Here is a 26,832-nt window from a genome sequence, read left to right on the forward strand (position 1 = left end):
TGCTGTCTTGAATCGCTGTGCTGATTGCGTCCGCCATAGACCTTAGGACTTGGTCATGGCGCCAGCGGTATCGCCCTTCCCCCAACGCCTTCAGGCAGCAATTTAGGATATGCTCCAAGGTGCCCGTCTTCTGGCACAGTTAACCTGCTCAAAAAGTGCTGGTGGAACGCAGCAGGCCCGAAACTTCGACTGTGCTTCTTCCTATGGATGCTGTCTGGCCTGCTGCATTCCACCAGCATTCTGTGTGTGTTGCTTGAATTTCCAGCATCTACATATTTCCTTATGTTTGCAGTTAACTTGCTGGAGTGTTCGCTAGGCCCCACCTGTGCAGGTTGGCCGGGCTTGGGAGAACGTCATAGACTGATTTGATGAGAAACTTGATGCACAATGTTTCGGCTCTCCAGATCTCTGTCCAGGTGAGCTTGCAAGGTTCCGCATGCTCCCATCTAGTCCAGGCGCCTTGTTTGTACATGCCGACCATCTTGCTGTACCTTTCTTCCTCCAGTTCTGCTCGTATCTCGTTCTGAGCCAGTTGACCCTTCTCGTATCCACTGCTTGTAGACTTTGTAAGGCACTCCACTGGGGCCAGGGCGGAACTTTCTCTCGCTGCTTTGACTGCTTGTTTGACCTCCTTCAGGGTGGGCTCAGAGATGTTGAATTGGGTCACTGGTATTGCAGGTGTCACCAGTGCCTCACACAGGCCGAGGTGCTGCTCTCTTGAGGTGTCACTGAAAGGGATACTGAGATTGTGGTTGATCTCCTCTACAGAAGAAGTGAGGTGGCCGCTTGGCTTCTGTCCTGGTATCCTCTTGGTGAAGCGGAAGGAATTGGTAATGAAAGCACTGCAGTTTCGGGCCCTCTCTTACCCTTCCTTCGGTGCCACTCAGCCCGCCTGAGTGTGATGAGCCTCCTCCTTATGATATCTGTGAGGTCTGACAGGGCAGTTTTCTCCTCCTCCTTGGCCAACTTAAATTGGCGCTTCAGAGATTTGAGTTCTTGTCTCAGCTGGCTGATCTTCAGGTTCCCGCCGGTTTGGTCTGGCTGGATTACTTGTTCCATGCTTGTGCACTGCAATTAATATCTGTTGAGAGAGGAAAACATAATCCAGAGTTCCACTTCGTATTATCTCTGCAGGAAAGCGGGGATGTGCTGATGGTGAGACAAGATTGAACATTGAAACAGAGGGCATTTTGTATGTTAGAAACCAAAAGCTTCCTGTGCATTTTTTTTTTACTAACTTCTGATGGGATATTCAGTGCTAGAGGTCTTCTAGCAACAGAAGTGAGCTGTTGTCAGGTGGGGGGAGGGAATCTGTTCGGGTGGAGAGTGGACCATGAGAGAAAGGGAAAGGCAGGCGAGGAGAAGAGTGAGCAGCCAAAGTGGGAAATAGACGGGCGTTCAGGCCAACGTATCAGTCCTGCTGTTGAGCACTGACCCTCTGCTGCAGCTTTGGCTGTAGCTGTGGGTTTACCCCTGTATTTAATCAGCCTGGTAATGGTCAAAAGCATCCGTGTTGGGCCTCTGTGGCTTTCAGTGGCCTGTAATTCTGAGTATCTTGCGTAATAAGTGGGCAGGGAGAGGAGTGTCGGTTGAAGGGTGTGGGGGCAATGGCACAGATAACAGATGAGCAAAGGCAGTAGATAGAGTGGATGTGTTGGTAATGAGGTAGGGGTTAATGCGAAATATCAGAAAATAAAATAGATTTGGAGCAGCGCATATAAAATGCTGGAGGAACTCAGCATCTATGGAAAATTGAATAAACAGTCGACATTTTGGGCCGAGACTCTTCCTCGGGACCGGAAAGGCAGGGGGGAAGGTGCCGGAATACAAAGGTGGGAGAGGAAGGGGGATGGTTCGAAGTGATAGGTGAAGCCAGCTGGGTGGGGAAGGTGAAGGGCTGGAGAAGAAGAAATCTGATAGGAGAGTGGACCATGAAAGGGAAGGAGGAGGGGCACCGGGGGAGGTGATAGGCAGTGAAGGGAAGAGGCCAGAGTGGGAATAGAAGAAGAGGGAAAGGGGGTGGTTTAAAAACAAATTACTTGAAGGAGAAATCGATGTTCATGCTATCAGGTTGGAGGATACCTAGATGGAATATGAGGTGTTGCTCCTCCATCCTGAGAGTGGCCTCATTGCAGTAAGAGATGAGGCCATGGACTAACATGCCAGAATAGGAATTCAAATGGTTGGCCACTAGGAAATTCCGCTTTTGGAGGTGCTCGACAAAGCAGACCTCTATCTTATGTCAGGTCTCACTAATGTGGAGCACTGGATTCAACAGACGATGCCAACAGATTCACCTAGAAGGGCTGTTTAGGACCCTGAATGGAGGTAAGGGAGGAGGTGAATAGGCAGGTACAGTGTACAGCATTTGGAACAAATTATATTTTGGGTGCTGGTTAATGTAGTCCCTCAGTTTTGAGAGCTAAGCCTGCTTCACTCTGCAAAATTATTTGGCATTGGAGTCTGCATGTTCTTTTGAAATTTGCGGTTAATACTGGGGCTACTTTATTCCTTAATAAGCTAAAGAAAGTTACAAATTAAATAAAATTATGTAGAAGATTAAATATTGGCAATGTAAACTTAGTGCCAGCTAGAAATGTTTTCAACAGTGAAAAATACATCAATACAAAATACATTCAAGGGCACTGGAACAGTGGTGTTTTCAGCCCAAAGTTAACAGGACACTAAAGTCAGAACAGCAATTTTGCAAGGCAGTGAAAAGGCTAATGTTGATGAGGTATTGCAAATAAAGTCTATGATAATGAGGCTGCATATCGAATAGTGAATGCTTCTGAGCCTATTTTTTGATGCAATTGATCAAACTACCCTGATCCAACCCTCTTGATTATGTTTCATTTGACCTAAACTGTCATATTAAGAGCCCTATTGTCTCAGCTTGCTCCTGCCCCACCAAACTCATTTCTGCATACCTCGACACTGTTTTATCACCCCTTCTTCAATCCCTTCCCACCTATGTTCGTGACACTTCTCACGCTCTTAAACTTTTCGATGATTTTACGTTCCCTGGCCCCCACCGCTTTATTTTCACCATGGATGTCCAGTCCTTATATACTTCCATCCCCCATCAGGAAGGTCTCAAAGCTCTACGCTTCTTTTTGGATTCCAGACCTAATCAGTTCCCCTCTACCACCACTCTGCTCCGTCTAGCGGAATTAGTCCTTACTCTTAATAATTTCTCCTTTTGCTCCTCCCATTTCCTCCAAACTAAAGGTGTAGCTATGGGCACCCGTATGGGTCCTAGCTATGCCTGCCTTTTTGTTGGGTTTGTGGAACAATCTATGTTCCGTGCCTATTCTGGTATCTGTCCCCCACTTTTCCTTTGCTACATCGACGACTGCATTGGCGCTGCTTCCTGCACGCATGCAGAACTCGTTGACTTTATTAACTTTGCCTCCAACTTTCACCCTGCCCTCAAGTTTACCTGGTCCATTTCCGACACCTCCCTCCCCTTTCGAGATCTTTCTGTCTCTGTCTCTGGAGACAGCTTATCCACTGATGTCTACTATAAGCCTACTGACTCTCACAGCTATCTGGACTATTCCTCTTCTCACCCTGTCTCTTGCAAAAACGCCATCCCCTTCTCGCAATTCCTCCGTCTCCGCCACATCTGCTCTCAGGATGAGGCTTTTCATTCTAGGACGAGGGAGATGTCTTCATTTTTTAAAGAAAGGGGCTTCCCTTCCTCCACTATCAACTCTGCTCTTAAACGCATCTCCCCCATTTCACGTACATCTGCTCTCACTCCATCCTCCCACCACCCCACTAGGAATAGGGTTCCCCTGGTCCTCACCTACCACCCCACCAGCCTCCGGGTCCAACATATTATTCTCCGTAACTTCCGCCACCTCCAACGGGATCCCACCACTAAGCACATCTTTCCCTCCCCCCCTCTCTCTGCATTCCGCAGGGATCGCTCCCTACACAACTCCCTTGTCCATTCGTCCCCCCCATCCCTCCCCACGGATCTCCCTCCTGGCACTTATCCATGTAAGCGGAACAAGTGCTACACATGCCTTTACACTTCCTCCCTTACCACCATTCAGGCATCACTTCACCTGTGAGTCAACTGGGGTGATATACTGCGTCCGGTGCTCTCGATGTGGCCTTTTATATATTGGCGAGACCCGACGCAGACTGGGAGACCGCTTTGCTGAACATCTACGCTCTGTCCGCCAGAGAAAGCAGGATCTCCCAGTGGCCACACATTTTAATTCCACATCCCATTCCCATTCTGACATGTCTATCCACGGCCTCCTCTACTGTCAAGATGAAGCCACACTCAGGTTGGAGGAACAACACCTTATATTCCGTCTGGGTAGCCTCCAACCTGATGGCATGAACATCGACTTCTCTAACTTCCACTAAGGCCCCACCTCCCCCTCGTACCCCATCTGTTACTCATTTTTATGCACACATTCTTTCTCTCACTCTCCTTTTTCTCCCTCTGTCCCTCTGAATATACCTCTTGCCCATCCTCTGGGTCACCCCCCTCCTTGTCTTTCTTCCTGGACCTCCTGTCCCATGATCCTCTCATATCCCTTTTGCCTATCACCTGTCCAGCTCTTGGCTCTATCCCTCCCCCTCCTGTCTTCTCCTATCATTTTGCATCTCCCCCTCCCCCTCCAGCTTTCAAATCCCTTACTCACTCTTCCTTCCGTTAGTCCTGACGAAGGGTCTCGGCCTGAAACGTCAACTGCACCTCTTCCTAGAGATGCTGCCTGGCCTGCTGCGTTCACCAGCAACTTTTATGTATGTTGCTTGAATTTCCAGCATCTGCAGAATTCCTGTTGTTTGATATTAAGGGAATCATCTGCAATGCTTTTTGTCCCTATTGCCTACAAAGTTATCAAAGAGCTATGCTTCCTCCCTATTTGTTATGTATATTACTGTTCCTTAGAATAACATTCAAAGATACCCCTTCTAATGAGTCGACTGCTCCTGTTCTCACTGTTTCCAGGTTGATTGCAGTGACATCTAATACACTTAGATCCCACAAAGCACTGATTCATTACAATGCGGTGGTTCAGTTATAACCATATAACAATTACAGCATGGAAACAAGCCATCTCAGCCCTTCTAGTCTGTGCCTTTATTGAAATTTTTAAAAACAGCAAAAATCCATGCTAAACAACACTTAAAGGTTCCTGACAGTAAACATTCAATCAGCCAATGAGTGCATTTTATGTAGGCTCTGAGCCACTCAGCCAATTACGTAGTATGCTTTGCCTTCCCTGTGTGTGTAAGTGTTCTTGCTCCCTCGCTAATTTATTCCATTTTTTTCACCCATAATCTCTGGAAAGCTGCCTGCAACTTCCAGTGAGGGTAGTACACCTAAGATGTCTAGGAAAAGCATGGTGTTTGGAAGCTGGTGAGCGCTAGGTTGATGTTGGCGCCTCTTTGAAATTGGCTACATTGATGAACAGAACAATTATAAAAAATGCAGACAAGGTGAAAGCTGCAACAATGACCTCAAAGTTATCATACAACATAGAATAGTACAGCACAGTACAGGCCCTTCGGCCCACAATGTTGTGCCGACCCTCAAACCCTGTCTCCCATATAACTCCCCACCTTAAATTCCTTCATATACCTGTCTAGTTGTCTCTTAAATTTCACCAGTGTATCTGCCTCCACCACTGACTCAGGCAGTGCATTCCACGCACCAACCACTCTCTGAATAAAAAACCTTCCTCTAATATCCCCCTTGAACTTCCCACCCTTTACCTTAAAGCCATGTCCTCTTGTACTGAGTAGTGGTGTCCTGGGGAAGAGGCACTGGCTGTCCACTCTATCTATTCCTCTTAATATCTTGTATAACTCTATCATGTCCCCGCTCATCCTCCTTTCCAGAGAGTAAAGCCCTAGCTCCCTTAATCTCTAATCATAATGCATACTCTCTAAACCAGGCAGCATCCTGGTAAATCTCCTCTGTACCCTTTCCAATGCTTCCACGTCCTTCCTATAGTGAGTCGGCCAGAACCGGACACAGTACTCCAAGTGTGGCCTCACCAGAGTTTTATAGAGCTGCATCATTACCTCGCGACTCTTAAACTCTCTCCCTCAACTCCTCAACTTATGAAAGCTAACACTCCATAAGCTTTCTTAACTACCCTATCTTCCTGTGAGGCAACTTTCAGGGATCTGTGGACATGTACCCCGAGATCCCTCTGCTCCTCCACACTACCAAGTATCCTGCCATTTACTTTATACTCTGCCTTGGAGTTTGTCCTTCCAAAGTGTACCACCTCACACTTCTCTGGGTTGAACTCCATCTGCCACTACTCAGCCCACTTCTGCATCCTATCAATGTCTCTCTGCAATCTTTGACAATCCTCTACACTATCCACAACACCACCAACCTTTGTGTCGTCTGCAAACTTGCCAACCCACCCTTCTACCCCCACATCCAGGTCATTAATAAAAATCATGAAAAGTAGAGGTCCCAGAACAGATCCTTGTGGGACACCACTAGTCACAATCCTCCAATCTGAATGTACTCCCTCCACCACCACCCTCTGCCTTCTGCAGGCAAGCCAATTCTGAATCCACCAAGCCAAACTTCCCTGGATCCCATGCCTTCTGACTTTCTGAATAAGCCTACTGTGTGGAACCTTGTCAAATGCCTTACTAAAATTCATATAGATCACATCCACTGCGCTATCCTCATCTATATGCCTGGTCACCTCCTCAAAGAACTCTATCAGGCTTGTTAGACACGATCTGCCCTTCACAAAGCCATGCTGACTGTCCCTGATCAGACTATGATTCTCTAAATGCCCATAGATCCTACCTCTAAGGATCTTTTCCAACAGCTTTCCCACCACAGACGTAAGGCTCACTGGTCTACAATTACCCGGACTATCCATACTACCTTTTTTGAAGAAGGGGCTAACATTTGCCTCCCTCCAGTCCTCCGATACCATTCCCGTGGACAACGAGGACATAAAGATCCTAGCCAGAGGCTCAGCAATCTCTTCCCTCACCTCGTGGAGCAGCCTGGGGAATATTCCATGAGGCCCCGGGGACTTAACCATCCTAATGTATTTTAACAACTCCAACACCACCTCTCCCTTAATATCAACATGCTCCAGAACATCAACCTCATTCATATTGTCCTCACTGTCATCAAGTTCCCTCTCATTGGTGAATACCGAAGAGAGGTACTCATTGAGGACTTCACTCACTTCCACAGCCTCCAGACACATCTTCTCACCTGTATCTCTAATCGGTCCTACCTTCACTCCTGTCATCCTTTCGTTCTTCACATAATTGAAGAATGCCTTGGGGTTCTCCTTTACCTTACTCACCAAGGCTTTCTCATGCCCCCTTCTTACTCTCCTCAGCCCCTTCTTAAGCTCCTTTCTTGCTACCCTATATTCCTCAATAGACCCATCTGATCCTTGCTTCCTAAACCTCATGTATGCTGCCTTCTTCCACCTGACTAGATTCTCCACCTCACCTGTCACCCATGGTTCCTTCACCCTTTATCTTCCTCACCGGGACAAATTTACCCCTTACATCCAACAAGGGATCCCTAAACATCAACCACATGTCCATAGTACATTTCATCATCAATGAAGGTAACTTATTCAAGGAGCTATTTGCTTGGAAAACAATGGAAAATAGACTGAGTGTATGGGTGGATGACCGAACACAATGAAACATGCCCCTAATCCAGCTGATAATATTGGAAAAGGCAAGATGCACCTTCAATCATAAGAAGAAGATACGTCGGTAACATTCACAGCCAGCAGAGGTTGGTTTGATAGATTTAAACAGCGTAGTAACTTCCACAGCATACGTATGTCTGGTGAAGCAGCTAGTGCAAACAGCAAGCGGCCCAGGATTTTCCTGCAGCACTGAAGGTTTTAATCAAAAATGATTATCCTCCCAACTTGTCTTCAATGTGGATGAAATGGGCCTATTTTGGACAAGAATGCCTTCTTGTACTTTCATCTCCTGAGAAGAGAAACACTCATCTGGGTTCAAGGATGAATGGACCGATTAACACCCTTGCTAAGAGACAATGCTAAAGGTGACTTTAAGTTAAAGCCTATGATTGTGTATCACTCTGAAACACCACGAGCAATGAAAGGCATTTTAAAGTCAAGTCCACCAGTTTTTTGGAAATCAAAGAAGAAAGCCTGGGTGACGGTTAAAGTTTTCCAAAATTGTTTTGTTTCCCCTTTTTGTCCAGCAGTGAAGTGGTATTGTGAGAAGTATGACCTTGAACCTAAAGCGTTCTTGGTGCTTGATAATGCCCCATGCCACCCTGAGAATCTTCACACGCTTCAGATCTGCATTCCTGTGGAAGTGGTTTGCCTTCCACCCAACATTAATTCATTATTCCAACCAATGGATCAAGGAGTAAAATTGAATTTTAAAGCCTACCTGTGGAGGAAACAAAAAGTCAAAACAAGCAATCCATCAGGCAATTTTGGAAAAACTACAACGTCATGAAATCTGTAGACAATATCAGAACAGCCTGGGATGGAGTAACTTCAAACTGCATGAACGGAGTGTGGAAGAAGCTATGGCCAGAAACATGCAAAGATGTCCTAGGATTTCAAGCAGAACCAGTCATCCAAAACATCGTTGAACTGGCCAATGAAGTGGGATTAGAGGATGTTAATGATGGTGATATTGAAGAGTTACAGCACTCCCATGGTGAGAGCCTTAATAACAAAGAGCTTCGAGAATTGGCAGTGCAACGCATCCGGGTGAATCTGAGGACACGGATGGAGAAGAGGCAACACCAGCAAGAAACCACACCACAAAATTCCCCAACACTAGCATCACCACGATCACACAAATGGACCAGTTCATCGATAACGATCCTGACTGGGAGCAAAGCAATAAGGAAGGCAAAGAGAGGTGTTCTCGACATGATTTCCTGCTACCGAGAACTGCTTCATGAGATGAAACTTAAGAAAAGGCAGTCAAATCTCGATGTCTACTTGAAGAGGAAGCCAAAGTTAGAGGAGGACCTACAGCCTGGTCCCTCCTCTAAGACGTAACCGCCACCCGATTCCCTCCACTGCCGCTGCGATGTGTTGCTGATGTACAGGTTTGGCCTATTTGTGTGTTTGCTACCCAACAAATTGTGTGTTGGCGCGTGGCCAAGTGGCTAAGGCGTTCATCTAGTGATTTGAAGGTTGCTAGTTTGAGCCTCGGCAGAAGCAGCGTTTTGTGTCCTTGAGCAAGGCACTTAACCACACATTGCTCTGCGACAACACCGGTGCCAAGCTGTATGGGTCCTAATGCCCTTCCCTTGGACAACATCGGTGGCATGGAGAGGGGAGACTTACAGCATGGGCAACTTGTCTTCCATACAACCTTGCCCAGGAAACTTTCCAAGGCGCAAATCCATGGTCTTATGAGACTAACGACTATACTCAACAAATTCCTGTGTATACATAAAATAATATATCATATATCTCGGGTTTGGTTTTTTAAAAATCAGACACACACGTCCATTTATTTTATGTTATCACCTCGCATCGTGCTGATTTACACAGTGCTCCACCTCCAGTGAACGCATCCTCAGCGTTAAGTGAGGTCCGAGTGTACCAGATGGTAGAAAGTGTTGGGAAGGTCAAGAAGTTATCCCAGGTTCTTGCAACAAGTTCCATTTTGTGGGCACTGACTCCTAAGTTCTTATTCACAGTACAAAATTTTACTGGACTGTGAGTAACATTGGTGTTATGAAAACAAATGCTGGAAACACTCAGCAGATCAGGCACCTTCTGGGGAAAGGAAAAACATATGTTGTGATTAAGGACCTCGACTGCAGTTGTTTTGATTTTCAGCTTTGGGTCATATTTGATTCTTATGTGAGCTTCAAACCATTAGACCATCATTAAAACCAACAAAATTAGTTTCTCCCTCATCTTTGTTTTGCTGCTAAAACCCTCTTCAGAACTTTTGTTATATCTGCATTTGATTATCCCAAACCACCACTAATCTGCCTAGAGAACACATGGCCATCATTGGGTACAACACAGTATCGTGGGAAGGATATTGATACCCTGGAGTGGAAATGCAGATTAATAAGCCGATAAAAGAAAATTCAGTTAGCCTGTATAATAACTCAGAGTTTTAAACTAGTTTGGCAGGGGTATGGGAAACAGAGCACCAGGTCAGAATGTGCAGGGATTAACAGAAAGGTAGAAGTCATGACCAACAAGTCTGTAAGGAAGAAAAGGCTATAAACGTGATGGGGCATAGATATAACAAGGTCATAGACATAACAAGGTCATAGACATAACAAGGTCATAGACATGATGAGACGGGTGGGTTGAAGTGTGTTTGTTTTAATATCAGGAGTATCAGGGGTGAGGTTGATGAACTTACAGCATGAATCAGTAAATAAAACTATGATAGCCAATACAGAGACTTGGACGAGAGAGGGACAGGACTGGATGCTTAATGTTTCAGAGCTTTGATGTTTTAGAAAAAAAATAGGGAAGTAAAAGATTGTGGGTGTTAGAGTGAGTTTTTTTGGATAGATGATTTGTTTACACTTTAAGTGACTTTGGCCACCAGACTTCTATTTGACAAAGTATTGTGGATTGAGTCCACCACAATGGGCTTCCTAAAAAGGTGTGAATACCAGATGCTTCTGGCGCCGTTGTTTCAAAGGCAGTATTATCTATACATTGTAAATATTAATTGTCTTCTATGTTAGCACGAAAAATGCCAAGTGGATAAAGGCTGTGGATACCAACCCAAACATGTTGGCGTCGGAAGGAAAGGATGGTGTGATATTTTGTATGTAGCTTCAAAAGGAAGCCTTGTCTGTAACTTTTTAAGTAGCGATTGCCTTTGTGTTTAGCATATAAATATCGAGCTCACATTGAGCTAGCGGACCTTTCTGAGGAAAGCGTCTCCGTCCGTAAGATGCCTGCTGTACCTTGTTGTGTCAAATAAAGAAGCTGTTTTGTATCTACCAGTGACTCTGTCTCTCCGGTAATTTCATCCACGCTACAACATTTGGTGTCAAAAGCGGGATGCCTTCGTGACCCGTCGTGTGGCCAGCGTTCCTAGCAGTCTTAAGTTTGTGAGTATTTTTCTAAAATAACACTCACACTTGGATCTGTTCGGTCGGTGGACACGCGGGAACACGAGGTATCACGAACATGGAGGGCTGAACTGGTAGATATTAAAGTAGTGTGTGCGTGTGCATGTGTGTTTATGTAAGTGAGGAATCTTTGCATGTTAACTTGGTGAGACTTGGACCACCAGTTGCGAAAAGTGGTAACCAACGGTACGGTTCAAGACACCAGAGTAGGGGCGTGTATACTCGTTCGGGGAGCTGCATTTTAGTGTATGTGTGTGCAAGTGTGATGCAAAGGAATACAGCAGCCATCATGAGTTCGGGTACTCAAAAGTGGCAGATTGTAGAATGCGTACTCTGCGGTTTTAAATATGTACTGTTTAACTGCTACCCGTCTTTGATATTTTGCGTAGTGTGGGAATTAGTGTGGGGATATCTCAGGGAGAGGTTTTACCCAGATAGATCCACCAGAATGGCACCTATTGAAGTCAGGCAATGTTAGGTTGAGAACGCTGATGATCCGAGCCAGCCCTTAACCTTGATTACGACTATTCATAAGCCCTTCACACCCGGGGAGAAACAGAGCATTTTGTCCGAGTTGCCCTCACTTAAAGTCGCCTGTGGGAATTCAGAATTCTGGCGTAAACTTGAGGAAATGTTGAAATTCACCAGATGCACCCTAAAGATATATATGTGTTAGTGAAAGCCAAGTGCCCGAGGAATATGTGGGACAGGATGGCCCAGCGGGGTGCGGGATGGTACCTGGGCAACTACCGGGAGCGCCAGTAATGAAGAAAGATATCGCTCTTTTAAAGGGGAAGTGAGGCAGCGACTGGGGGGAGGCGAGAGTAGCTGGGGAACGATAAAGGCAGTGACCCAGAGAGCTGACGAGACAGCCATGGATTATGCAGAACGTAAATACCGAGCATCTGAGGAGTATTCAGGGTTGGATAATCCAGGGAGGGACGACCCAGTCTTCCTAAAAATGCTGAAGGAAGGCCTGAGCTCAGCCCGTTTTGGATTTTGGATCCTGGTTTTGGAAAACCAGGAAGTTTTGGATTTAGGCATAACGGTAGGGTCCAACTACTCTGAGATAGTTTCATGGGCTAGTGAGATAGACCAAAGAAAAGGCAAGAGAAATCGTAAAGCAAATATAGTGGATGCAGCTGCTGTGATGTCCCGGAGAGTTTGTTTTGCTTGCTAGCAGCCGGGGCACTTAGCAAAGGACGGCCGTACCAGGTAAAAGACAGTAAAGGAGTTGATATGCTACAGCTGTAGCCTATCGGGACATGGCTGGACACAGTGTCCAAAAGGGAGGGGGAAAACCCAGGCGAAGGTCACAGCAGACACCCAGTCACTTACCCCATCAGCAACCGGTCTGACTGTGATCAGATCAAAGAGCTAGTAACAGCGCCTCTTAGGGCAGAAAAAGATGTAGCAGCGGGCTCCATTGGCAGCGCTGGGGACTCACGGATGTACACAACGGCATTCTTAGGGAGACGGCAATGCGATACGTTAGTGGACACAGGGGCAGCGGTATCGATAACAGACTTACCCTTACCAACAACCGGACAGGCCAGCTATATCAGGAAAAACAGTAAAAGCAGAAAGAAGCGAGAAGCAGATACTAGAAATCGGGGGAGTGCAGCTTCCGGTGTATTTCTGGGTATGTCCAAATAATGAGGGCACGATCCTTGGAATAGACATCCTATGGAAAGCAGGAGCTGTCATAGATTCGGGAAAGGGAGAAATAATATGGACGAGTCAGGGGCAGCGAATGCGCACAACCAACAGAATACACGGCCTGGCTAGCATAGGTGCAGCTGCCCCGATCATTAGAGACTGGAGCCAGCATGGTGTCTCTGGGTTACTTTGTCAGCAGTTCCCAGCTGTGTGGGCTAGAGATGAGCAAGATTGTGGGCAGGTAAAGATAAACCCAGTTAAAATAGAGGAGGGTTGGTATAAACTCCCTAAGCAGGACCCTATACAAACGGACACACTGACCACTGTTCAGGGTATAGTGAAGGAATGAAAACACCAGGGGATACTCAGAGAGACTGCGGCCATTCCAGAACATAAAGTTTTCCCAGTTCCTCCTAGGGCGGACATAAGGCAAGAGAGGAACAAGAGGCAATTGAAATTGCAAGTGTGCAGGAGGAAACGACAGAAGCCAGCTTAGTAAAATTATATGAAGAGGTAGAGGCAGAAGAGAAGGAAAAATGGAGGAGAAAAGGAGCAAAGGAGGGATCAGATGGGTGCTGGACAGACGGGGAGGAAAGGGTCGTGGTGGCCCCACCCTGTATTAGGCAGATACTACTAAAGTTATATCATGGGGCGATGCATCAGGGAAGGTAGAGCATGATCACAGCCCTCCGGCAGGACTGGTGGTGGCCAGGGATGGGCGGGGATGTTGAGAAATTCTGCCACTGTTGTGTCATTTGTGCCCAGCATAACCCTAGTAAGGGCAGAAAGCTACAGCTGGCAAATCTGCCTCGGCCGAGGGGACCCTGGGAAAACATCCGTATAGACTTCACAGGGGCCCTGCCAAAAAGCAGGGGGGAAAGCTACTGCCCAGTAATTATTGATCACTTCACCCTGTGGGTAGAGGCTTTCCCAACAAGGGACTGCACTGCCAGCACCGCTGCATGGATCCTAGTTCAGGAAATCCTCCCAAGGTGGGGAACCCCAGTTCAGGTGGATTCAGATCAGGGAGCACATTTCACGGAGAAAGTGATGAAGGAAATGTGTCGACTGCTAGGGATTCGACAACAGTTCCTCGTACCCTACCACCCCCAGAGTTCAGGGATGGTTGAAAGGATGAACCGAACAATCAAGAATGCATTATCCAAACCTATAGCCGAGACAGGAAAGACATGGGTTGATGTATTACCAGGAATCCTGATGAGATTGCGTGCAACCCCGAACTGCACGTTGGGTCTCAGCCCCTACGAATTATTGATGGGGCGAGCAATGCGACTCCCTTATGGGGTAATTATGGGTTGCGGGGAGCCTGGGGCTTACAGGGATAGAATGACCCAATATGTGAAAGACCTTTGTAACCAACTTAAAGTATTAAAGGACCGAGCGAAATAACAACAGCGAATCGCTGACCAGAGAGAGCCAGAGGGAAAGGGGATAGTTCTTCTGCAGCCCGGCAACCAAGTCATGGTGAGGGTGCCGCCGGAAAGGCCAGGGTTTGCCCCCAGGTGGATAGGACCACAGACAGTACTCTTAACCAATGATACGTGTGTGTGTGTACAGACTCGGCGAGGCAGCCAGTGGAAACACTGGACTCAGGTTAAAGCAAACAACTCATCCTCTTGTTGCTCCCACAGACAGAGTGGGGAACCAAGTGTACTCAGTAACCATGTAATTACAGAGAACCTAAGAGAGGAACACCAGCTGGCCATGCCAGACCTGACCACAGCTGATGAAAACATACTCAGAGAACACGCAAAGGCAGAAACCACCGAGAGCGTGGCAGAAGACACTGAGAGCGTGTTGGAAAACCATGAATAGCCTGCTAGTGTGATGATGATGGTACTCTGTAAAGAAGGCTGGTTGCTGAAGGTAGACAATTAATTTTATAGCATAGTATAGACATTTATTGGGAAATAGACGGGGAGGGATTTTTGAGTTAAAGCAGAGAGGGCAAGTCCCACCACTTCGATGGCATTTCAGACTGCACTCGGCATCTGAAAGCAGTCACCCCGAGTCTGAGGAGCTTGGCCCTTTTCAGCAGTTGGGCCAGTGATCGACCGGACAGTTTGGAAGGGAGTGCCACCGGGGAGAGGTCCTTGCAGACATTTACATAGAGGCCACCCCAACCTCTTCCTGTACATCGATGAGAGAGCCAGTGGGTGCTCCTGGAAGGAGAGTTTCAGCGACCAGAGGATAAAGGGCTGAAGACAAAAGAATGTAATTAAGCTGCAGTCAGCCTGCAGGGAAAGAGCAGGCACACCAAAGGAGCCACATTTCTAAAGACTTGGAACAGCCTCTCTGCTTAACATTTGGTAGGTAGCGATTAGGTAATGCTAGGATAGATAGAGGTACATAAGATTTGGGGGGGGCGCGGGGGTGGATTTCAAGACAGCATATTTGTAGCCCTATTTGAGCAGATCCTCCTAGGTTGGCCTTTCCTGATACAAATTTAAGTTTTGTCCAGGAAGGCCGAGAGGTGGGACTGTTAGAGTGACACACATCAAAGTTGCTGGTGAACGCAGCAGGCCAGGCAGCATCTCTGTTAGAGTGAGTTTTTTGAGTAGATGATTTGTCTACACTTAAGTGACTTTGGCCACCAGACTTCTATTTGACAAAGTATTGTGGATTGAGTCCACCACAATGGGCTTCCTAAAAAGGTGTGAATACCAGATGCTTCTGGCTCTGTAGTTTGATCTAATACTGTAGTTTTGAAGACAGTATTATCTATACATTATAAATACTAATTGTCTTCTATGTTAGCACGTAAAGTGCCAAGTAAATCCTAAAGGCTGTGGATACCAACCCAGACACGTTGGCGTCGGAAGGAAAGGATAGTGTGATATTTTGTATGTAGCTTCAAAAGGAAGCATTGTCTATGCATTGTCTGTAACTTTTTAAGTAGCGATTGCCTTTGTGTTTAGCATATAAACATCGAGTCCACATTGAGCTAGCAGACCTTTCTGTGGAAAGCATCTTCATCCGTAAGACGCCTGCTGTACCTTGTTGTGTCGAATAAAGAAGCTTCTTTGTATCTACCAGTGACTCTGTCTCTCCGGTAATTTCATCCACGCTACAACACATGTAATGTAACGGTGGCCATGAAAGCAACCCCCTCTCCCAGGTGAGCAGCCGCTGTCTGTAACAGCAGCAGATGTGAAAAGGACTCTGCAGAGAGTCAACCCCTGTAAGGCAGCTGGGCCAGGTGACATCCCAGGCCAAGTACTCAGGGAGTGTGCACACCAGCTCACTCATGTATACATGGACATCCTAAAGACTTCACACTTCCAGGCTACTGTCCCCACGTGCTTCAAATCAGCCACCATCATCCCTCTACCAAAGAGCTCTACACTTTCGGACCAAACAACTTAAATCCAGTGCCACTGACGCCAATCATCATGAATTGCTTTGAACAGCTGGTAATGTCATACATCAAAAACTCTATTCCTGCCACACTAGACACTCACCAATATGCTTAACGACACAACTGCTCTACAACAGATGCCATAACACCTGGCCTGACACACTTAGAAAACAAGGACACTTGTGTCAGAATGCTGTTTCTGGATTTCAGTTTGCAATTCAACACTATGGTCCCACAGAGCTTGATGAACCAACTCCTACTCCTTGGTCTAAATACACCACTGAGCAACTGGGTGTTGGACTTCTGAACCAACAGACCTCAGATAGTCAGGACATGTAAATGCTCCCTCCCATCGTCCTCAACATGGGTGTCCCCCCATGTGTAAAACAAAACTTATCTTGTAAACCTCTTTTAAAATTTCTCTCTCTCTCACCTTTAACCTATGCGCTCTCGTGTTTGACATTGCCACCCTGGGGAAAAATACTCTGACTGTTTGCTGTATCTATGTCTCTCTTTACTTTATAAACTTTTGTCAGGTTTCCCTTCAGCCTCCAGAGAAAATAACCCAAGTTTGTCTAACCTCTTCTTGTAGCTAAAACTCTAGTCTATTCCGGAGATTTCTTTTTTGCAACCTCTCCAAAGCCTGTACACCTTTCCTGTAATGGGATACCCAGAATTAAACACAATACTCCAAATGTGGCAGCATTTTATACAGATGCAACACGACTTCCAAACTTTTATACTCAACACCCCACCCAAGAAAGGCCAGCATGTCATACACCTTCTCTACCACCCTGTCTGCTTGTGTTTCCATGGTCAGAGAGCTATGAACTTGTACCTCAAGATCCCTCTGTACATTGGTAATCCTAAGAGTCCTACCATTTACTGTATATGTTTCTCTTAGATTTGACCATCCAAAGTGCAACACCTCACACCTGTAGGGAAGCTTTTGGAAAAAATTCTGAGGCACAGGATTAATTTATACTTGAAAAGGCAGGGATTGATCAAGAATTGTCAGCATGAGTGTGTCATAGAATCATTCTATGTGAAAAGATGTTCTTCAGCTCATGAGTTCACCATGGCTGGCAAGCAGCTGGCTGCACTAATACCCTTCTTACTGTCCCGATAGTCTTGACGACTGTTATGCTTAAGGGACTCGACCCAAAATGTCAACTGCACTCTGTGTGTGTGTTGCTCAATATTTCCAGCATCTGCAGAATCTCTTGTGCCCCCTAGATTCTATCACTCATCCCATATTAGGGACAATGTATAATGGCCAATTAACCTATCAATCAGGCAGCATTGGGCCAGGGGTGGAAATTGAAGCACCCAGAGGAAGCAGACACAGTAATATAGAACATCCTGAGCTCAGGATGCAACTTGAACTTGAGCTGAGACAACGGCTCTACCAGCAGTTTGCTTTGTTGGATGGTGATCCTGTCTGTCTAATTTGCTTGGTTGTTTCGAAGAAGTAGCAACATAGTGATGAGGGTAGTGAGTTTGATAGCTACAGAGACGTCAGTGAGACCTTTAATAAAGTCTGTCCAAAAGGTGAGAGGACCTGGGATTCAAGACGTTTGGCAGATTGGATCTTAAATTGGCTTGGCAATAGGAGAAAGGGTGGAGAATTGTTTTATTGATCAGAAGTCTGTGACCAGATATCAGCGCTGGGACCTTTTTATTTCTTATATACAGTGTATTAATGACTTGGGTGTGAATGTATGAGGTGTGATAAGTACAGTAAGTTTTCAATGACTCAAAAATTGGAGGTGTTGATAGGATAGTCTTAAAACTACAGAACAGTATTGTTCACCTGGGAATTTGAAATATTCCCATATTTGAAAATTTGAAAATTGGAAACTGAGTTGAAAATGGAGATGGAACTTAATCCTGATTAAGTGTGTTACATGATATACTTTGCAAGGACTAATGAAGGCAGGGCATGCATTATGAATGGTAGGGCCCTATGAGAATGGAAGGACAGAGAGACTTAGTGTATAAGTCCATACCTTCCTAAAGGTGGCAGCAGAGGTAGATACAGTTGTGAGGTACTTATTTTCTTTAGCTGAGACATGTGGTGGAGGTGATGGTGCGGGTTGTTTAAACTTTGGCTGGGCAGCAGCTGGAATATTTTATAGTCTCGGAGCAGTACATCACAGAAGCAGGCCACCTGACTGCTTTCCTATCCATATCAATCAGATTTGCCCAGAGTAGTTCTGTAGCTTTATTTAAGATTGAGCATAGAATATAGAACATTGCAACCTTTTAACCTAAGATTAATCTAACCCCTCCCACATAGCCATAGAGCAGCGGTCCCCAACCACCGGGCCACGAGGAAACGATATGAGTCAGCTGCACCTTTCCTCATTCCCTGTCACGCACTGTTGAGCTTGAACGCACGCGAGGTCATTACACACGCGTCATCCATGTCAGCGCGGGAAGAAGATCAACTCCTCGAGCTTGCAAATGACGGTGGGCTGAAAATTATGTTTGGCATAACATCTCTGCTGGCATTCTGGATCAAAGTCAAGGTTAAATATCCTGAGATTGCCACGAAAGCACTGAAAACGTTGCTTCCATTTCCAACATATCTCTGCAATGAATGCAACGAAAACTAAATTGCGGAATAGACTGGACATAAGGAACCCCCTTCGAGTATCGCTGTCTCCCTTCATCCCTCGATAGGACCGTCTTGTTGCAGGGAAACAAGCCCAAGTATCCCACTGATTCAGCGATATTGGTGTGTTGCAATGATTTTATATGTTCATACAGGGAAAATATGTGCTGTGTGTTTAATATCCAAACATTACTTAAAATGTTATGATGCTATTGACTTGTAAGTGATTTATATAACCATATAACAATTACAGCATGGAAACAGGCTATCTCTGCCCTTCTAGTCCGTGCCGAACGCTACTCTCACTTAGTCCCACCGACCTGCACTCAGCCCATAACCCTCCATTCCTTTCCTGTACATATACCTATCCAATTTTTTCTTTAAATGATATTATCAAACCCGTCTACTGGAACCACTTCTATTGGAAGTTCATTCAACACTTACTTCAAGCTCCCCTGTCCTCCCCTGATAATTGACTTATCACCATATTCATGCGAGGAAAATATGCGCTGTGTGTTTAATATTAAATTCGTTAGATAAACCCTTTTAGAAACGAAATTGAGTGTATGAGCCACTTATCACCCTTATTCCGGTCGTGATCAACACCCCCCCCCACCCCGAACAGAATCGCCAAAAAAATCGGCACGTCCACGCATGCGCGCACAGGTCCCCGCGCAAGGCTTCATGGTCATGGTAGTCTTTCTCGGGGTAAACACAATGTATTTGACGGCTACTCTTGTCCGTTGGCAACACTACCCCACCCCCCTCCGGTCGGCCGGTCCGCAAGAATATTGTCGATAATAAACCGGTCTATGTTGCAAGAAAGTTTGGGGACCCCTGCCATAGAGCTATCAAGCATTAAAGTACAGGAACAGGCCCCTTTGCCCATAACTGTGTAAGTCCTACCCAGGTTTGTCCTCCCAAAGTGCAACACCTCACAATTATCTGCATTAAATTCCACCTGCCATTTTCAGCCCATTTTTCTAGCTGCTCCAGATTCCACGCAAGCATTGATAACCTTCCTTGCTATCCTGTATATCTTCAATCTCTATCTCAATCTATCCCCAATCTCAGTGTCATCTGCAAAATTGCTTAACAGTGGCTAAGGATATTTTATATATCTCTGTTAGGTCCTCTGCAATTTCTGAACTCGCCTGCTACAAGGTCTGAGGGGACACCTTGTCAGGCCTTGGGGACTTAGCCACCCTAACTTGCATCAAAACAGCAAGAACCTCTTCCTCTGTAATCTGTATATGGCTAATAACCTCACAGTTATTTTGTCTCAGTTCTATAGACTATATGTCTGTCTCCTGAGTAAATACAGATACAAAATATTCCATTTAAGATCTTCTCCATGTCTTTCAGCTCCACTTATGGAATTAACATTCTGATCTTCCAGAGGACCAAGTTTGTCCCTTGCAATCCTTTTTCTCTTAACGTATCTGTAGAATCTTTGGGGATTCTTCTTCACCTGGCCTGCTAGAGCAACCTCACGCCTACTTTTAGCCCTCCTGATACCTTCCTTAATGTTCTTTTGCATTTCTTATACTGTTCAAGTGCCTCATTAGTTCCTACCTACCTGTACCTGCTATGCACATCCTTCTTCTTAACCTGTACCTCAATATTCCTGGAAAACTAAGATTCCCTAAACCTGTTATCCTTGCCTTTTATTGTGGCACATTAATGTGTCCACACTTTCTTATTCCTGAGTTGCACCCATATATCCTCACGAGATGAGTCTTCAGTCTGTCCTATCTCAGCACTGCCATGACATTTTCCCTGACTAGTAATGTCACATCTTCCCCTTTAATCCCTGCTGCTCTATCATGTCTAAAACAATGAAGCTTCGGAATATTGAACTGCCAGCCCTGCCCCTCCTGCAACCAAGTCTCACTGCTGACCACAATGTCACAATTCCACATGTTTATCCATGTCCTAAGCACATCCGCCTTTCCTACAATACTCTTGCATTGAAATATGCACAACTCAGAATATTATTCGCACTATGCTCAACCTTTTGATTCCTGACTTTGTATGTAGGCTTAACAACAACTTCTCCCACACCCACTCCCACTCCACTATCTGCTCTGGTGCTCTGGTTCCCATCCCCCTGCAACTCGAATTTCAACACACCCCCCCCCCCACCACCACCACCACCACCAGTGCAGCACTAGCAAACCTTCCTACAAGGATATTAAGCTCCCTCCTCTCCCCACCCCCCAGTTCAGGTGTAAACCATCCCATCTGTACAGGTCCAACCTTCCCTGAAAAAGTGCCCAATGATCCAAAAATCCGAAGCCCTCCCTCCTGCACCATCTCCTTAGCCATGTGTAAAATGGTATTACCTTCCTATTTCTGGTCTCACTAGCAGATGACAAGGATAGCATTCAGGAGATCACAGCCCTGGAGGTCTTGTCCTTTAACTTAGCTCCTAACTCTCCGACTCACTTTGCAGGACCTTGTAACCCTTTTTGCCTTTGTCATTGGTACTGATGTGAACCACAACCTCTGGCTACTCACCCTCCCACATAAGAATGCTACGGACTTGATCTGAGGTGTCCCTGACCCTAGCACTTGGAAGGCGACATCCCATTCCCAGCAATCTTGTTCACTTCCACAGAACCTTCTGTACGTTCCCCTAGCCAATGAATCCCCTATCATTACTGCTCCCCTCTACTCCCCACCTTCCCTGCTGAGTCACAGAGACAGACTCAGTGCCAGAGGTGCTAGGTTATCCAACCCTCAAAGGCACAGCAATCTCTTCCCTCACTTGTAAAAACCAATGCCCCAGGGACAACACCATTTATGAAAAATTATACATAAATAAAGACAGACAAACAATGTGCAAAAGAAGACAAATTGTACAAAAGAATATATATAAATACTGAGAACATGAGTCGTTGAAAGTGAGTCTGTAGGATGTGGAATCAGTTCAGAGTTGTGGTGAGTGAAGATATCCATGCTGGTTCATGATGATTGTGGGGTAATAACTGTTCCTGAAGCTCCTGGTGTGGGACCTAATGCTCCTGTATCTCCTACCTAATTGTAGTAGTGAGAAGGGAGCATGGTCTGGATGGTAGAGGTCTTTGATGATGATTTAGGTTGTTCTCACAGACATGAAGGTTCCTCTCATTGGTGAATACTGAAGCACAATATTCATTGAGAACCTCGCCTACCTCCTCTGACTTCAGGCACATGTTTCCTCTTCTATTCCTGATTGGTCCTCCTGTTCTTCACATACATGAAGAACCCATTTATGCTTTTCTTAATGCTACTCACTAAGGCATTCTAGTGATCCCATCTGTCTCTCCTCAATCCATTCTTAAGCTCCTTCATGGTACTGTGTAGCTCTGTAGAGCCCTGTCTGATCCTTGCTTCCAAAACCTTAAGTAAGCTTCTTTCTTCTTCATGACCAGATGTTCCACATTTCTTGTCAATCATGGTTCCTTCATCCTACCATCCTTTCCCTGCCTCAATAGGACAAACCTATCCAGAACTCTGTGCAAGTACTCCCTAAACAATACCCACATTTCTGTTGTGCATTTCCCCGAGAACATCTGTTCCCAATTTACTTTGCCAAGTCCTTGCCTAATGGCATCATAATTTCCCCCTCCCCCAATGAAATACTTTCCCATTCCATCTGCTCCTATCCCTCTCCAAGGCTACGGTAAAGATCAGGGAGTTGTGACGCTGTTTCTCAAATGCTCACCCACCAAGTGATCTGACACCTGACCAGGTTATTGCGAGGACCAAATCCAGAGTGGCCACTTTTCTAGTCTGCCTGTCTACATATCGTATCAGGAATTCTTACAAATTCCGTTCCACCTAAACCTTTTCCACTAAGTAGGTGCCAATGAATATTTGGGAAGTTGAAAATCACCCCTGACAACAACCCTGTTTTATTTGCATCTTTCCAAAATCTGCCTCCCAATCTGTTCCTCTGTGTCTCTGTTGCTATTGATGGATCTATAGATTATTCCCAATAGAGTGATTGATCCCTTCCTGTTTCTGACTTCCACCCACACTGACTCAGTGAACGATTCCTCCAGGAGGTTCTCCCTTTCTGCAGCTGTGATACTATCCCTGATTGGCAATGCCACTCCCCTCCTCTTATACCTCCCTCCCTGTTCCTTTTGAAACATCGAAACCCCAGAACATTTGGTAGACACTCCTGCCCTTGTGATAGCCAGGTCTCTGTAATGGCCACAATGTCACAGTTCCATGTACTGAATCCATGCTCTAAGTTCATCACCCTTGTTCCTGATACTTTTGCATTAAAATAGACACACCTCAACACATCCAACTAACTCAGGTTAGAGGAACAACACCTTATATTCTGTCTGGGTAGCCTCCAACCTGATGGCATGAACATTGACTTCTCTAACTTCTGCTAATGCCCCACCTCCCCCTCGTACCCTATCCGTTATTTATTTATATACACACATTCTTTCTCTCTCTCTCCTTTTTCTCTCTCTGTCCCTCTGACTATACCCCTTGCCCATCCTCTGGCTTTCCCCCCCTCCCCCTTTTCCTTCTCCCTAGGCCTCCTGTCCCATGACCCTCTCATATCCCTTTTGCCTATCACCTGTCCAGCTCTTGGCTCCATCCCTCCCCCTCCTGTCTTCTCCTATCATTTTGGATCTCCACCTCCCCCTCCCACTTTCAAATCTCTTATTAGCTCTTCCTTCAGTTAGTCCTGACGAAGGGTCTCGGCCCGAAACGTCGACTGTACCTCTTCCTAAAGATGCTGCCTGGCCTGCTGCGTTCACCAGCAACTTTTATGTGTGTTGCTTGAATTTCCAGCATCTGCAGAATTCCTTGTGTTTACATCCAACTAACTGTAATTTTGCCCTGTCAACTTCCTGTCCTTTCTCACAGTCTCTCTACAGGTGGCATCTATCTGTACATCAACTGTCCATTTCTCTAACCCATAACTCTGGTTTGCATCCCCTACCAAACTAGTTTAAGCACACCCCAACAGCTCTAGCAAATCTGCCCGCAAGGATATTGGTCCCCATCATGTTCCGGTGTAGCTGTCTTTTCTGTACAGGTCATTCCTTCCCCAGATAAAAGTTCCACAAATCTGAACCCCTGCCTCCTGCACCAGTTCCTCAGCCACACTAACTTATCCTATTCTCACCCTCACTGGTGTGTGGAAGAGGCAGCAATCCAGAGATTACTGCCTTTGAAGTCCTGCTTTTCAGCTTCCTAGCTAACTGCCTCCATTCTCTCTTTAGGATCTCTTCACTTTTCCTCCCTATGCCATTGATACTGTTGAGACTGTGATTGAAGTCACTGACGCTAGTGATATATTGGAGGCCGATGTCAGGCTGTCTTTCGAGAGGGCGATCCTTCGCAAGGCGAGGCCCTGATGGAGTACCTAGTAGGGCTCTGAAAACCTGTGCCAACCAACTGGCGGGGGTTTTCAAAGACATTTTCAATCTCTCATTGCTACAGTTGGAAATTCCTACCTGCTTTAAAGGGCAACAAAAGTGCCCAGGAAGAGCAAGGTGAGCTGCCTTAATGACTATCATCCAGTAGCACTCACATGTATGGTGAAGAAGTGCTTTGAGAAGTTGGTTATGGCTAGAATCAACTCCTGCCTCAGCAAGAACCTGGACCCACTGCAGTTTGCCTATTGCCACAATAGATCCACGGCAGACGCAATCTCATTGGCTGTCTATGGGGCCCTGGATCACTTGGGCACTATAAAGATCTATGTCAGGATGCTGTTTATTGACTACAGCTCAGTGTTTAATGCCATCATTTCTACATTCTGATGGGAAAGCTCCAGAAGCTGGGCCTCTGTACCTCCCTCTGCAAGAGGTATGATTTGGTGGTCATTACTGAGATGTGGTTGCAGGATGGAGAAGATTGGAAATTAAATATCCAAGGATATCAGGTAATACAGAAGGATAAGCAGGAAGGTAAGGGAGGTGGGGAGCACTCTTAACTAAAGCTGAGATGAAGGTGATAGTGAGAGACGATATAAGATGGAAGGAATAGGATGTTGAATCCATCTGGGTAGAGAATAGGAATAGTCAAGGGAAAAAAATCACTGGTGGGAGTTGTCAATTGGCCACCGAATAATAACATTACAGTGGCACAGGCAATAAACAGAGAAATATCTGAGACATGAAGAATGGAACAGCAGTTAGCATGGGGGACTTTAACATGCACGTAGATTGGGTAGGCAATCTTGAGGAGGACTTCATAGAATGCATCCATGATGGCTTTCTTGAACAGCATGTTACTGAACCTACAAGGGAAAGTGCTATCTTAGATCTGGTCTTTGCTTTGCTTTTAGTTAGTTGCACGGTGGGTTTTGTTTTTTTTTTGGGGGGTTTTTTCCTTTTCTCTATTGATATATATATAAAAATTAGTATACTATTATGTTACCTTGGTGTGTTATGTTTAAATTACATTGTTTGTAGTATTTTTTTTTGTATTAATATCTTCTGTAATTTTATTATATCCTAACAGTGTATTAGTGTTTATATGGCTTACCTTTTTGTATACTTATTCAATAAAAAGATTTAAAAAGAAAGAAAAGATCTGGTCTTGTGCAATGAGACAGGTAAAATTAGTGATTTTGTAGTTAGGGATCCTCTTGGAAAGAATTATCACAGTATGATTGAATTTCTCATACAAATGGTGGGTGCAATAGTTTGATCTAAAACCAGTTATTATGCCTAAACAATGGAGACTACAATGGGATGAGGAAGGATTTGGCTAGTGTAGACTGGGAACACAGGCTATATGGTGGGACAGATGAGAAACAGTGGAAGACTTTCAAAGAGATTTTTCACGGTGCTTACCAAAAGTATATTCCAGTTAAAAGCAAGGACAGTAAGGGTGGGGAGAGCCAGCCTTGGATAACTAAGGAAATAAAAGAAGGCATCGAACTAGAAGCTTGTGTCAAGAGTAGTGGGAAACCGGAAGACTGGGAAAAATTTAAAAAGCAACGAAGTACCACTAAGCGAGCAATAAAGAAAGGGAAGATAGATTATGAAAATAATCTGGCCCAAAATATGAAAATAGATAGTAAAAGTTTTTCTAATTATGTAATGCTGAATAGGGTGACTAAAGTGAATGTAGGTCCCCAGGAAGATGAGAGGGGGGAATCGATATTGGGTAACAAGGAAATGGCAGAAGCTTTGAATGACTATTTTGTGTCGGTCTTCACAGTGAGGACACATCTAACATGCCAAAGGGAGATGTTATGGATACAATGGCCCGTGAGGACTTTGATACGATAGCTATCACTAAAGAGGTAGTGCTGAGCAAACTTGTGGGCCTGAAGGTAGATTAAGTCCTCTGGTCCTGATGGAATGCATGCCAGGGTACTGAAAGAAATGGCAGAAGTTACAGTAGAGGCTTTGGTGATAATTTACTAAAATTCTCTGGACTCTGGGCAGGTCCCGGCAGATTAGAAGACGGCGAATATCACGCCACTGTTCAAAAAAGATGTAGGCAAAAAGCAGGTAACTATTGGCCAGTTAGTTTAACATCTGTAGTTGGGAAAATGCTGGAAGCTATCATTAAAGAAGAAATAGCGAGGCATCTATAAAGAAATGGATTCAGCAAAGGCAGGCCCTGTTTGACAAACTTACTGAAGATCTTTGAGGATATAACAAGCACAGTGGATAGAGGGGAACAGATAGACATTATTTACTTTCATTTCCAGAAGGCGTTGATAAGGTGCTGCATAAAAGACTTATCCGTAAGATAAGGATACACAGAGTTAGGGGTGATGTATTCACATGGATAGAGGATTGGCTAACCAATAGAAAGCAGAGAGTTGGGATACATGGGTGTTACTCTGGTTGGCAATCAGTGGTGAGTGGTGTGCTGCAGGGGTCAGTGCTGGACCCGCAGCTGTTCACCATATACATTAATGATCTGGGAGAGGGGGCCGAGTGTAATGTATCTAAGTTTGCTGATGATATAATTTGAGTGGAAATGCAAATTGTGCAGAGGAGATGGAGAGTCTGCAGAAAGATATAAATAGGTTAAGTGAGTGGGCAAGGTTCTGGCAGATGGAATGCAATGTTGATAAATGTGAGGTTATCCACT

Source organism: Mobula hypostoma, chromosome X2 (genome assembly GCF_963921235.1).
Source record: "Mobula hypostoma chromosome X2, sMobHyp1.1, whole genome shotgun sequence".
NCBI lineage: Eukaryota > Metazoa > Chordata > Chondrichthyes > Myliobatiformes > Myliobatidae > Mobula > Mobula hypostoma.